General features: G+C 31.1%; 1 pseudogene; it reads right to left on the reverse strand.

The window, feature by feature from the left end:
* Window positions 1-1,328: 1,328 nt before the first annotated feature.
* Window positions 1,329-2,365, reverse strand: LOC120277725 (annotated as a pseudogene).
* Between the last annotated feature and the right edge of the window lie 11,157 nt (window positions 2,366-13,522).

Raw genomic sequence — 13,522 nt, forward strand, 5'->3', positions numbered from 1 at the left:
TTGAAATTATTATTAAACTTAAAAAATATAATTTGATAATAATAATAATATTATTATTATTATTATTATGAGAATTATTAAAGTGGTACTCATTGAAGCAGTAATTTGGGTGATGGGATGTGATTTTTTTTTTTCAAATTTTGTTTTCCACGTTTAACCATAATTTCGTTTTATATGCATGCACAAATATTTTTAATTAATAATTATTATTATTATAATGTTATAAAATGTAAATAGATTAGTGCATTATTATTATTTAATAATTTTTAGTTTATCTTGATTTTTTATTTGAATAATTTCCTTATAATTAAAAAAATATATTTAGGTACAAATTGAAAATACATCCATTATTTTGCTAACATTGTAAATTTTTGTCTAGTGTTGGGTAACTAGTTCTATAATAGCTTTATTATTTAAATAAAGAATATGTATTACTAGAATATTTAAATATTAATAAAATAATTTTAAATAATTCTCATTTTAATAATTTTCAAGTTAATAATAATAATAATAGTTTTTTAAGAAAGTTAAAAAAAAAAATAAATAAATACAAATGTAGCATAGCAGCTTTTACATTACCCCTTGAACAACACATCCTCGACTTTTCTCTATGCCCAAAATATCTTTCCTTTTCATTAAAGAAAAGAAACAGTCTTCAAACTTGGCCGCATAAATTTGTTATTAAAGTTATCATCTTGCTGACCAATTTCTCGAGGGAATCTTTCTCATCCCAATCCTAATACTAGCGCAAAGTGTCAGCTCCGCTAGCACCAATGCCCAGCCAGTCACTTGTGTGATGCAAGGGCCAATCTAGCACTGCAGTAAGAAGAACTCTAGTAAATAAATAAATAAATAAATAAATAGTATTGGATTTTTGTTAAAGTTTATAACAAGTAGCATGCCAAAACATTTAATTCACAAATGCGTAAAAAGCATAACAGAATATATATCTTGATATATTATTTTTCTATAAATAATTATTAATATTTTATCCAAACATCAAATAAAAAAAAAATAAAAAAAGTCAACTAACAATTTGAACACAACATATAAATTTTTTTTTTTTTTGCTTGAAACATTGTTCTTTATCATCAACTGAAACAGTTAAAATAAGTTCACATTTTAAGACTAAAGAAAAAATAACATTTATCTTTTGTATACTACATCAAAAGATTAAATCTATCCACCTCTGGTTTGATGATTATAAATAAAGATTAGAAACCCATATCTCAAGATCTAATATTTCAATACATAAATAACCAACAATTATTTCCACCATTTCATCAAATCAAGAAGAGAAAATTCTAACCCACAAATAAGCAATTTCATTTGTTTCAAGTATAAATCTTTTTGTATATCATCCATATTAAACAATTAAAGTATACACATTCTCTTCTGTCTTGAAAGCAAAAGAGAAAAGAAAAAAAGGAAAAAAGGAAAAAAGAAAAATATACACAGCTCATCCACTCACATCCCCCCAAAGATCAAACACAAGGAGTAAGAATATTAAGAAGTGAAACCCTAACGTTTCACCAAACTCCTAAACACCATCTCAACCTTACTTTCCAAAGCCTCAACACACTCCTCCAACTCTCTCAACTTCTCCAAACCCCTGCTCTTCCAATCCTCCCTCACACCTTTTCTCCTCATCTTGCTCACCACCCAACTCCCCGTCCATCCCTCAACAACCATAGCTGTGCTCGTCGCACACTCCCCAACTACCCCAGCAAACACTGAGCCCAATCCAGCCATCATCACTCCAACCGCTTCCCTCATAACCGCAGCCATCTCCAGCTCTTCATCACTCAATCCACTCTCCAAACTTAGTTTCACTTTAACCTTCCCCTTTAAACAAAGCTCTTTCTCAACACGTTTCACTTGGCGCAAACATGACAAAACCCTCGGCGTGTCATTGGCACGAATAGCCACCTGAGCGTCCGAGGAGAGCTGTTTGAGAGTAATGGTTGAAGAGCGGAAGGAGCCACAAGTGTCGGCAAGATAAAGGAATTGGTCGAGGAGGGGGAGAGAGCAGGCGCGGCGGAGAGAGGAGTGGGAGTGAGGGAGGGAGATGAGGTCAAGGAAGGAGTTGAGGAGAAGGGAAAGTTGGGCAAGGCCGGCGCAGAGAGAGGACGGGCTGGGGTTGGAGTTGGTGAGCCAGATGCGCGTGGAGTGGATCTCGGACTCGAGTTGAGAGAGTGCAGGGTTGGAACGGCATGGGAGGCTGATGGAGCGAACGTGGTAGTTTGGGTTTAGGTTTTGGTTTGGGGGAGTTGGAGAAGGAGAGGGAGCGTCCGAAGGCAGAGACCATGGTTGGATTTTTTCTTGGAAATTTAGTTTGGTTTGGTTTGGGGTGGATGATCGATAGTGTTTGGAGTTTGAAGGGGATGTATAAAAAGGGTGGGAGGGGTGCGCACGAGGGGAGGCTGGATCCGGGAATCTTTAGGGACAGGGTGGTAGGAAAGGGACGTGGGTGTTTGAGAGGTGGGCTTGGTGGAGGGGACAGGGTCTTGAAATGACACCTAGGGGGTGGAGGTGTTCAAGGGATGGGTATTTGAGGTCACCGACACCCTGGGTTTTAGTTAATTGAATCTTGGCTTAGGTTTCTGCATTTATGGTTTTTCTTTTTTTCTTTTTAATTCTAATCTAAGAGGGTTAGTATTATTCTTATTATTATTATTATTATTATTATTATCTCCGGTTTCGCATAAGAGTTTTTAAAATGTTGTGAGAAAATTTTCAAAAAATATTATATATAAAAAAATATAATTAAATAACTCATACTATAAAAACTATTTTATATCTTGGATTTCAAAGATTTTTTATGAACATATATTGCATAAATAGTTAAGTGTAATTAATATTTTTTAATTATTAATATTATAAGTAATATAAATAAAAACTTAAATATTATAAAAAAAATAAAAATGTTTTTTAAAATACTTTCATAGTAGATTATTCATCTACTTTAATAATATGTATAGATTATTATTATTATTATTATTAGTTGTTATTTGTTGGAAAAAAGACGATCACCTCCTTCCCAAATTCCAATATCTCTTTTCTAATTTCCAATAAATCTTTGAATTTTAAGAATAACATAAATAATTTTATAATATATTTTTTAATAATGTGGGCAAAGCACCCCTTTATATGTTATTTACCCAGAGAGTTAAATCATCAACTTCATATAGGCGTTAAATGCTTTATGGTTCGGCCATTGCAATAGTTGTTTTTGTTTTTCTCTCTCCCTCAATGATTTCATACTGAGGTTGGGCAAACTCATCAAGTTGACATGTGAGCAAACTCTGACCAGGCTTCTCAAATAAAATAATAAAAATTATTATAACAACAGTAAAATGATAATTTTGCATTAAGGCTTGACTCTAAGAAGTAAAAATTTATGTTGGTATTAAAATTCTAAGAACTTAAAGGTCTTTCTATATCTTTCCATGGATAACTATGTCATTTTCCCTTATTATTATTATTATTATTATTATTATTATTATTATTATTATTATTATTATTATTAATTGTTAACATTATTAAGGTTGTTAAAAGGGTTAAACTTAAAAGATAATGACCATTATTGTTATTGAAATAATTCTCAAAACTTAGGGACTGCATTTAGTATATGAGAAAGTATCCAACTTTTCGGGAAAGTAATGCATGGTAATCACTCTACCATATTTGGTAGAGTTTTTGTTGAAAAGTAGTTTTGTCAAGGAGACAAAATCCATCAAAATGAGAGAAAGTCATTCTTTCACAAAATGGTGGGAAAATTAGTTTCCCATGAGAATGGAAAGTTAGTAAATTTTTTGGACTAAAATAACCTCAATCATTTTCTAAAATTATTGAACTACTTTCTAGGGTTTTCTCAAAAGACCTCCATCTCTTCGAGCTGATACTTGACAGTAGAGGTGCCACGGGCCAAGATTTGGCCCGGTCCGCTCGTAACCAGCCCGAAAAAACCCACCGAGTCACGAACCTATAACCGGCATGCACTGTAGCAGGCCAGGTACCAAAATAAACTCAATCATTTTCTAAAATTATTGAACTACTTTCTAAGGTTTTCTCAAAAGACCTCCATCTCTTCGAGAAGATACTTGATAGTAGAGGGGGCCACGGGCCGAGATTTGGCCCGGTCCGCCCAATAACCAGCCCGAAAAAACCCTCCGAGTCACGAACCCATAACCAGGTTATGGGTCAAGGGTCAACCGAGTTCATCAACCAGGCTGGTTGACCGGGGTTTATTTTTTAAAAAACTTTATTATTATTATTAAATGCAAGTTGCTCATGGGATTTGAACATGATCTTAAAGTTGGAGAGGAAAAACCTATCCACTTAAGCTACAATTTATTGCTAATATATTGTTAGAAAAGACTATATATAGATGTAGAATATGTATCAAAATATTTTATTGGAAGACAACTAAAACTATGGGATTACTGTTTCACAAATATTTTTTTAAATTATTTTTTGTACTATACATATATATTAATTTATAAGAAAATTAAGAGATCATATAATAAATTAAAAAAAACTATATAAATCAATTTGTAAAATATCAAAATACCAACCAATAAATTTCCATAAATATATTTTTTTTAATTGTCTTTTGGCTCATAAAGACTAACTGGCTACACATGAACACTCTTAAATTCTCTTACATAAGGGCACTCTTATTTGTCACATATATATTAGATTATTTTGTTTCAATTTCTAAAATAAAAAATAAAATTAAAAAAAAATTGTTTTTAAATTATGTATATCAATTTATAAAAAATATATTTGTAAAAAAGGAATATCTTTAAAAAATGGTTAACACCATATTATTTTGATTAGTAACTTTTTATCAATGATAACATGATGAGCACAATAATAATAGCCCTATAGTTTGAGACCAAAGTGAAATATAAGAGCCAAACTTAATTGTAATGAATAAATAGGATTATGATAACTTCAATTTAAAATAAAAATACTACTTGATATTTATTTATTATTATTTTTTTGCACTTAAAAGAGTGTGCTAATAATTTAATTTGATAGATAAACAAATTAAAATATAACTTTTTTTTTTATCTTTTTTTAAACTATTTGTTATGTCTCAAAATTTTTTAAGTAATTTCAAATTATTTTAATTTTATTTTGTTTGGAATTAAATTTAAAAAAAATTTGCAACTTCTTTATATACATTTATGTTTTATACTAAGGCAAAATAGGTTTGTAGGTCAATTGGTTAATGTACTAATTTCCATGGGTGTTTTAAACATGGCGGGTTATATGATAAACCGGGCCGAGTCTGGTTCATTGTATGAATGAATCGGAACCGCCGGTATCGGGTCAACTCGGCCCAGTGGTTTTGCCCTGTAGCACGGGCCGGTTAGAGGTCCTGCTTTCGGTGAACCGGACCCGGCAGGTAGGACCCATCGGACCCGGTTAACTGGCTCGTGCCCACCTCTACATGACAGCATGCCTAAGCCTCCAACCCTTCTCCAAGAAATTCAACAACAACCCCATCGCCTGAACCTCCAACACCCGATTAGGTATAAGGATCATTTCTTCTGATATCAATGGTATACCTATATTTTTTTTTCTTCTCATTTTGTTGATTTTATTGTTTGATTTAATAGATTTGATTGAATTTATGTTAGTTTGTTGGTTTTAAATTTTTTGATTTATTGGTTTGTTATGATTTGGTTGTTAGATTTGAATTGGTGACTTGAGAAAATTTTGATAAATATTGCTTCATTATACTATTTCAAGATAATTATTGTAAAAAAAATTTATCTTATTAAGGTAGTAAGAAATATATAAATATTTTGAAAAAACATAAAAACATATTATAAAGTTAATGGTGATGCATTAGATTAGGCCATCAACATCAATTAATAAGAATCCTAAACCCTAGACATCATCTTTTGTGGCATACTTTTTTATTTCCTTCCTAGTTCCTTTTTTTTCCTTTTTTTTATTGTTGACTTGAATCATTCCATCTCCATGGTATAAAACAACACAAGTTGATTGAAGGGTGATGTGACAGAGGACTAAAAAAATGTAGGCGTATATGCTTGAGTAAGTTCCATTGAACCTATTAAACAATCATATATTGAAATATTGAAATGTATTTGGTTATTTAATATTTTGCCCTCATAGTTAAAACTCCTATTCAAACAAACATGGATGGCCACCTTTCTCATGATATGCTTTAAAGAATTTATTAGTCATTGCTCTTGATTTGTTTGATGTTGGCTATGAGTTTAATTGAACATAATGACTATGTTTTTAAAATTATTTATCCAATAATTAAATGAATTAATAATTAATTACGATTCCATTTGTTGGTGAGGGGAAATGCACTCCTTCATTGATGAAGAATTTTCTTCGACGATGGTTACATGTGCAATAGATTTAGAGTTTTTAAATTTCTTGATCAAAATTTATCTTTTGATGTTATGGTATTATAAGCTAAGGATAATGTGGAAAAAAACGCAAGAGAGTGTCATATTCTTATCCTGGAAGGCATGCTATTAGGAAAGTAAATTTTAGGAGGATGATATTTGATTCGGACATGACATGCATCCGAAATAGAATGGATAAGAATGCCTTCAATAAAATATGTAACTTGCTTCAAACAATCGATGAACTTACACCAACAAAAAGCATGGATATTGAGGAAATGGTAGCAATGTTCTTGTATGCAATTTCTCATCATGTAAAATAGAGTTCTTAGAAGAGAATTTGTAAGGAGTGGTGAGACCGTGAGCAGTAGTATTGCTATCCGTCTTCAAATTACATGGAGTATTATTAAAGAAACTAGAACCTATATCTACGTCAACAAATGATTCAAAATGGAAATAGTTTAAGGTAAAAATAATTTATTACATAAATTAATTTATATGATAATTAGGCCTTAATTGAAATTAATTTTGTTTCTTTTGACTAACAATTCTATTTAGAATAATAGAATTGTTTAGGTGTTCTAGATGGAACTTACATTAATTAAAGTGAATGCATGTGACACTGATAAGCCAAGATATAGAATTAGAAAAGGAGACATTTCCATGAATGTCTTGGGGGTTTGTTCACAAGATATGCAGTTCATTTATATCTTAACTGGATGGGAAGGTTTTCCAACTGATTCTAGGGTTCTTTGTGATGCAATATCTAGAAGACATGGGTTGAAAGTACCTAAAGGTAAATAAATATCAAACATCTTAAATATTAGAAAATTATCCAGTTTATTTAAAAAATGTTGTTTTTCAGGTGTAGGTTATTTCTACTTATATGATGCTGGATATGAAAATAGTGAAGGGTTTCTAACTCCATATAGTGGTCAACGATATCATTTAAATGAATGGAGACAAAATCACACCCTTTGAAATAAAGAAGACTTTTTTTTAATTACAGACACTCTGCTGCTAGCAATGTAATTGAAAGATGTTTTGGGTTACTTAAGATGAGATAGAGTATACTTAGAGAGGCATTTGTATCTAGTGAAAACTAAATGCCGAATCATTTCTGCTTGTGCTTTGCTACATACATAATCACATTAGAAGGAAGATGATACTTGACCCACTAGAATTCTACATATGACCATGGCACCTACTATCCTTCACATGAAGAAGATCAACTCATGGGTCAGAGCCTATTCCTTAAGAGATCGTGACGTTGCCAACATTCCTAGTGCTGATTTAATGCTCGACACTAACTCCTTAACTGAATAAAACATCGTTAATCTTATTGAAGACTAGTTTGTCGGCTATTCCTTGGCCTTTTTTGTATGTGTGGGTGATGGGTATGTATGTACATACATAAAATATAAGAGTATGTTTGTATATAGGTATGTATGAGAGTATGTATGAAGGTATGAATGAAAGACATAAGCTCTGAGTAAATAGCTCTTGTGTTCTTGTTCTCATCATCCTCTCCATAACTCCCTAATCTTCTTTCCTAACTTTCTTTGCTTCACTTTGATAACCATTTGTGTATTGTGACTTTTTAATAAGTTTAATATGTTTAAAGTGCCTTTTCAATATGTATTTGTATTTTGTGACATTATGATTATTGTTGATATAGTACTTTCCTTTGTTAACATTTCATTATATTCGATGATACTTGTTTATCATTGGTAATCTTGTTTTATGTTAATGAAGTTTGAAATATGTCAAAGAGGAAAACAACTCATGATGGAATTGCAATGTTGGCATGGACTTCTACCATGGACGATGCTTTGATTGATGCATACTTGCACCAACATACAATGGGGAATAGAGTTGGAGGAACATTTACCACTCATGCATTGGAAAACATAGTCATTGAGTTGAATAATAAATTTCTTTGGTAAGGCAGTAGACAAGGAAAAAGCACATAATCACATGGAAAAATATTTTAAAAAAAATTACCCGATGCTATGATGTTTTAAAAAATGGAATAAGTGGATTCGCTTGAAATTCAACTATAGAAACATGGAAGGCCGAATCTAAAGTGTAGCAACACCTAATTGAGGTTAGTTTTCTTTACTACTTGGAATACAACATAATATATGTACTAGTGATGTCATGTTGTTAACATTGTTGCATATATAGGTTAAACCTGAAGCTACTGAATGGATGAACAAAAGCTTTAGGAATTATGAAAAGTTGGTTCAATTACATGGAAAGGTAGGGCAAACTAGACAATAGGCTGAAACTGCATTAGAAATGAGAAGAAGAAGAACTCAAAATGAGCAAAATACAATAGATGAAATTGACTTCATGCTTACACGAAACATGGAAAATTTGAAAAATTTGAGTGAAAATGAAAATGTGGGTGTACATCACTCCCTTTGAAGCTCCACCAATGCCTACAAATCAACAAACTCCCTTTGAAGCTCAAAGTGCTTCTAAGTCAAAGAAAGTCAAAAGGCCTAATATTAATGAAAATCTTAACAAGTTGAGGGTGGCCATTGAGATGGTCGCTAATTCTATCATTTATCAACAACCGCGATGATTGAAGCATCTCATTCAACGACGGAGACAACAATAAATATCATTAGGGAATGCTTCCCTAACCCAAATCCATACAAAGATTATGATGTGTAGGGCTTGCTTACAGATTTGGGGCTCACACAACCTTTTATGGCTGATGCTTATATGTTCCTCATTAAAGATTCCAACATGATGGAAGGTTTCATTAGATGCCCAAGTGAGCATCGCAAGTCTTTATTATTGAGGTTGATGAGCCATAATCATGAACCACAAAATTAAAGTGGAAGGTTAGCATTCTATTCCTTAACAACATTGAATAATTTTTGGTATATTAATGTTAGACATATTTATTAAAATCATAATATCATTTTTGTCATTTTTTGTAGGACTTGATGGATGCATGTCCACAGAACATTGGTTCAACATCAAATGGGATGCATTTTGGTTTATTTTGTTGAAGTATTTTGTATTTTGCTCTATCTTAGTGAAACAATATGTATTTTGTTTATGGGGTATGCATTTTACTTTAGTTTAATGAGACAATATGTATTTTTCTTATGGGACAATATGTATGTTGTTTATGGGTTATGTACTATACTTAGTTTAATGAAAACAAAGTGTATCTTTCTTATGGAGTCGGGACGTGTTTAAGAAATTACTAGTAGTACCATGTAAACAAAGTGTACTATACTTAGTTTAATGAAAACAAAGTGTATCTTTTTTACTTTACTGTAATTTTCCCTTGTCCAATTGGTTGTCTAATGATTCAACATGAATTAGTAGATGATAATTTATTATCTTCAATTGGCATATCGGTGGTCATTTCTTTGCATCTTTGATTTAGAAAAAGGCAACTTACCAATGTGATTTTTATCATGTTTGTCATGATGATCAGGTTGACATAATCAGGGGGAAAAATGAGTATTTATTTCTATGTGAGTGATTTATGAGTTTTGTGCCCACTTGGATTGGATAAATTTAATTTAAAAGATATATCTCTTTTTATTTTGAATTGGATAAACTGTTATTTATTTTTTGGTTTTAATTTTAATTCTTATCTGTTAATTTTAATTTATGGCATATCACATAATTTTAATCTATTAAATATAATTAAAAAATATATTTATTTTATTTTTTATTATATAACATTGGTTCAAGGGGTATTTTAGTAATATTAGTCTTTATCCTTACCTTCCCTTCTCTTACATTACCCTCAAACAAAACACAAAAACGATGATAACCTATCTTTACTTTACTTTCACCCCAAATAGAGTATCTTTTCAACCCTCCATTTCCCTTCCATTCCCTTCCTTTACTTTACTTGATGAATCCCCACTTCACCTCAGCCAAACAAGCTCTTAGCCTCTAAGGAAAAGTTAGAGTTCATGATAAGGATAAAGATTAAAGGGAAAATGACTCTTTTGCCCCTATAACTTCAACCTTTCCACTAAAATGCTAGCGGAACTCAATAAATGACAAATTTACCCTCATGCTTTTGAAACATGGACTAGGATGAATAAGCATTTGGTAAAAGACAAGAATGTCCTTTACCATTCATGAAAAAGACAATGGTGAGTCAACATGGGTGATAATTACTCAAATGACCCCAAATAACCTAAGAAATGACATTGATACCCTTTACTCTCATAACTACCAAAGAAGTAAGTGGGAAGGAAAGTCAGGCAAGGTATCACCTTCTACCCCCTCTTTCCCTTTAGAAGAATCTTGTCCTCAAAATTCCAGCTCGGGAAAGTCATTGAAGTACTTGGGAAACTTTGGCTTTAACTAGCATTAGCTCACATGTCGTTTCTAACCAATATAAATAAGCAGTGTGCCAAAACTCCACAGTCCATTAAAGTAGAAGGTATAAACGATACACACTTCTTAAATATGACGTAATTGTACATAGAAAAGCACACATAGTTAAAGAAAATAGATACAAGCACATGCCTATAATACACTCCCAAAAGTCATAACATCTCACAGTCGAACAAATATTATGTCATTTCACTGCCTACGATGCAGCCTTTCTTGATTCTTTTGTTTCACCACTACACTGTAAAAGAGAACTGTATGAGCATCATCATAAGTTGTTGCCATGTCCGTAGGTATTCCATACCTCCTTCCCAACATTGGCATATGCCTAGGCTCCAAATGGAATCGCTCCATGTAGATGCGATTCTGGTGCTCCAGTCTCTTGAGTTCATGCTCACAACCAAGTGAGTTTGTGGAACTACATGCAGTTGAACTTGGTCTTGTGTGACCACTCCACACCAGGCTTGATGGCTCCAATTGAGCTAAAAGTGACTTGCGAAGCAATCAAAGCTTCCATCTCCTCTTGTGACGTACTAGATAAAAATTATTTAGTTAATACAAAATTGCTACAGGTAGTTGGTATCAACTCAGCTCATCCCATGCTTAGAAACACGAAATGATCCTGGTGATTTTGCAGTCACTATTCTAAACATTCAGAGATACAAGCCTAGGGTTTAAAAAATCTATTTTTCCTACCCAATTTCACAATTTATGTCTAGATTTTTAAATTTTATTAGGTGTTTTAAGTAATTATAAATAAAATTTAAAAGGTTTTTATAATTATAATTTATCCAATACTCAAAATTTATATTACAAGGCTTAGAAAACATGGCTATAATTTAGATCATACTAGGATATATAGTATTAGAGAAAATTTTTAAAAATTAAAATCAAAATTTAATAGATATTTACCAAATCTCACAAAACAAATCTAGATATTGTAATTTTTTTAAAAAAAATTAAATTTTAAAAAGATATCTATCCTCAATGAACTTAACATATAAAAGGAATAAACAAAGATGATGAAGCCTTAAGTACTTATGTGCCTAAGGAGATCGGTGTCAATGATTTGGCTTTATTTGATTCGGGGAACCAAAGTGACTCGACTAGCTCAAGATGTAGAGATGCATATCATTGATGATCGCAAGATTTGCTTGTCCTTTTCTTAAATTCGTTTGCTTCGTTTATGCATTGAATAAAAGATAATTGTTGTTTTGCTTTATCTTTTCATCTTCAAAATTAGGTTTATTGGATTTTTTTCAATAATGGTTGTTTGCTAATGTTTCCATTTTCGGCACATTGAATCTTAGGTTCATAGTAGGAATATGTTGTTTAGATTTTGATTGTGTGGTCTTCTTTTTAATGGTTTTTTTTATTTAAAACAACAAAAAGCCAAATGAAACATGGAATTTGTCTATTCTCAATTGAGAAGAAATAATGGTATGAAAGTTGCAATTAAATTAGAATTTTTTGAAAATTTGAAAATTATTTTATTAGATTCTTATTTTTTTCCTAAATATGCATAATAACCATCAAGAAGAGGGGACGTCATTAAAGTAAAAGAGTTAATTTTTAGCAAAATCTTAAAGGCAAAAAGAAAGATTTAAATGCAAAGTGGAGTACTTCATAGCTTAGGATAATTTTATAATTGTATTTTTGAATATTTAAATTCCCAATTTTATATATTTGAAATAAGAAATTTGTAATTTTTAGTGATATTCATCTATTTTGATACAATATTAAATATTTTTATTTAGTGACAACATTAATGTTAAATTAATAAGTTTATTTATGACAATAATTAACACATGGCACTATCTTTAAACAAAATTAGTGACAGTGTCAACAATGGTGTCACTTTATAAAATGAACTATTGTAACCATTTTATTTATCACTATTTCATATTTTTTGTGTCAACAAAATTATCACAAATAAGAAGATTTTTGTGACAATATTGTTTTATCAAAAATACCAATGCTTTTAGTAACAATAAATTAACCCTCAAAATTTTGAGTATTTGTGGCCACATAGTTTTATCATAAATATTAAAGTTTTTATGTTATATGTAGCTCCTACTTTCTGATTTTTAAAATAAATATATTTAATAATTAATTCTAAAATATTAAATATTAATTATTACTTTAGAAGTAAATCTTTAATTTTAAAAACTTCATTGTGAAGACATCCTAACTATGTTCTTCCATAATGTACAACTTTCTATGATAGTGACCGGTTTCTAATTGTGCATGAGGGTACATGGAAAGTGAGTTTTGCAAGGTTACATTTGTTTATTCTTTGTGTTATTGATTGCCTCTTGTTCTTCTTTTTACCCACCTCGTATAGATTGCTATTATGATGTACTAGAATGAAATGCAAACATACTGAAATTTTATTGCATACTCTTTGTTGTTACAAATTTATCAGTACTTTAATGGTTAGTAATTTTCTTGAAACATTTTCTAATGCTACACCATTACTTCTCACCGTTGCAGTCATTTAACTCACTGATATTGCATTTTCAATAGGTTCTACTAGTCCATTTTTATGTAATTTAGCTTGTTGTGCCCCTAAAAGTGATTCTTAAATAGTATTTCTTAGACATTTTCAGGTTGATTCTATACCAGTAGTTTTTGGTATCACAAGGGATCCTTTTATAGTTTTTTCTTCAAATCTATTTGCTATCTCAGGTAACTTGTTTCAAAATTCGTGGTCAAATTTCATGCCTTCCAATATGCATGTT

This window comes from Dioscorea cayenensis, chromosome 2 (genome assembly GCF_009730915.1).
Source record: "Dioscorea cayenensis subsp. rotundata cultivar TDr96_F1 chromosome 2, TDr96_F1_v2_PseudoChromosome.rev07_lg8_w22 25.fasta, whole genome shotgun sequence".
Lineage (NCBI taxonomy): Eukaryota > Viridiplantae > Streptophyta > Magnoliopsida > Dioscoreales > Dioscoreaceae > Dioscorea > Dioscorea cayenensis.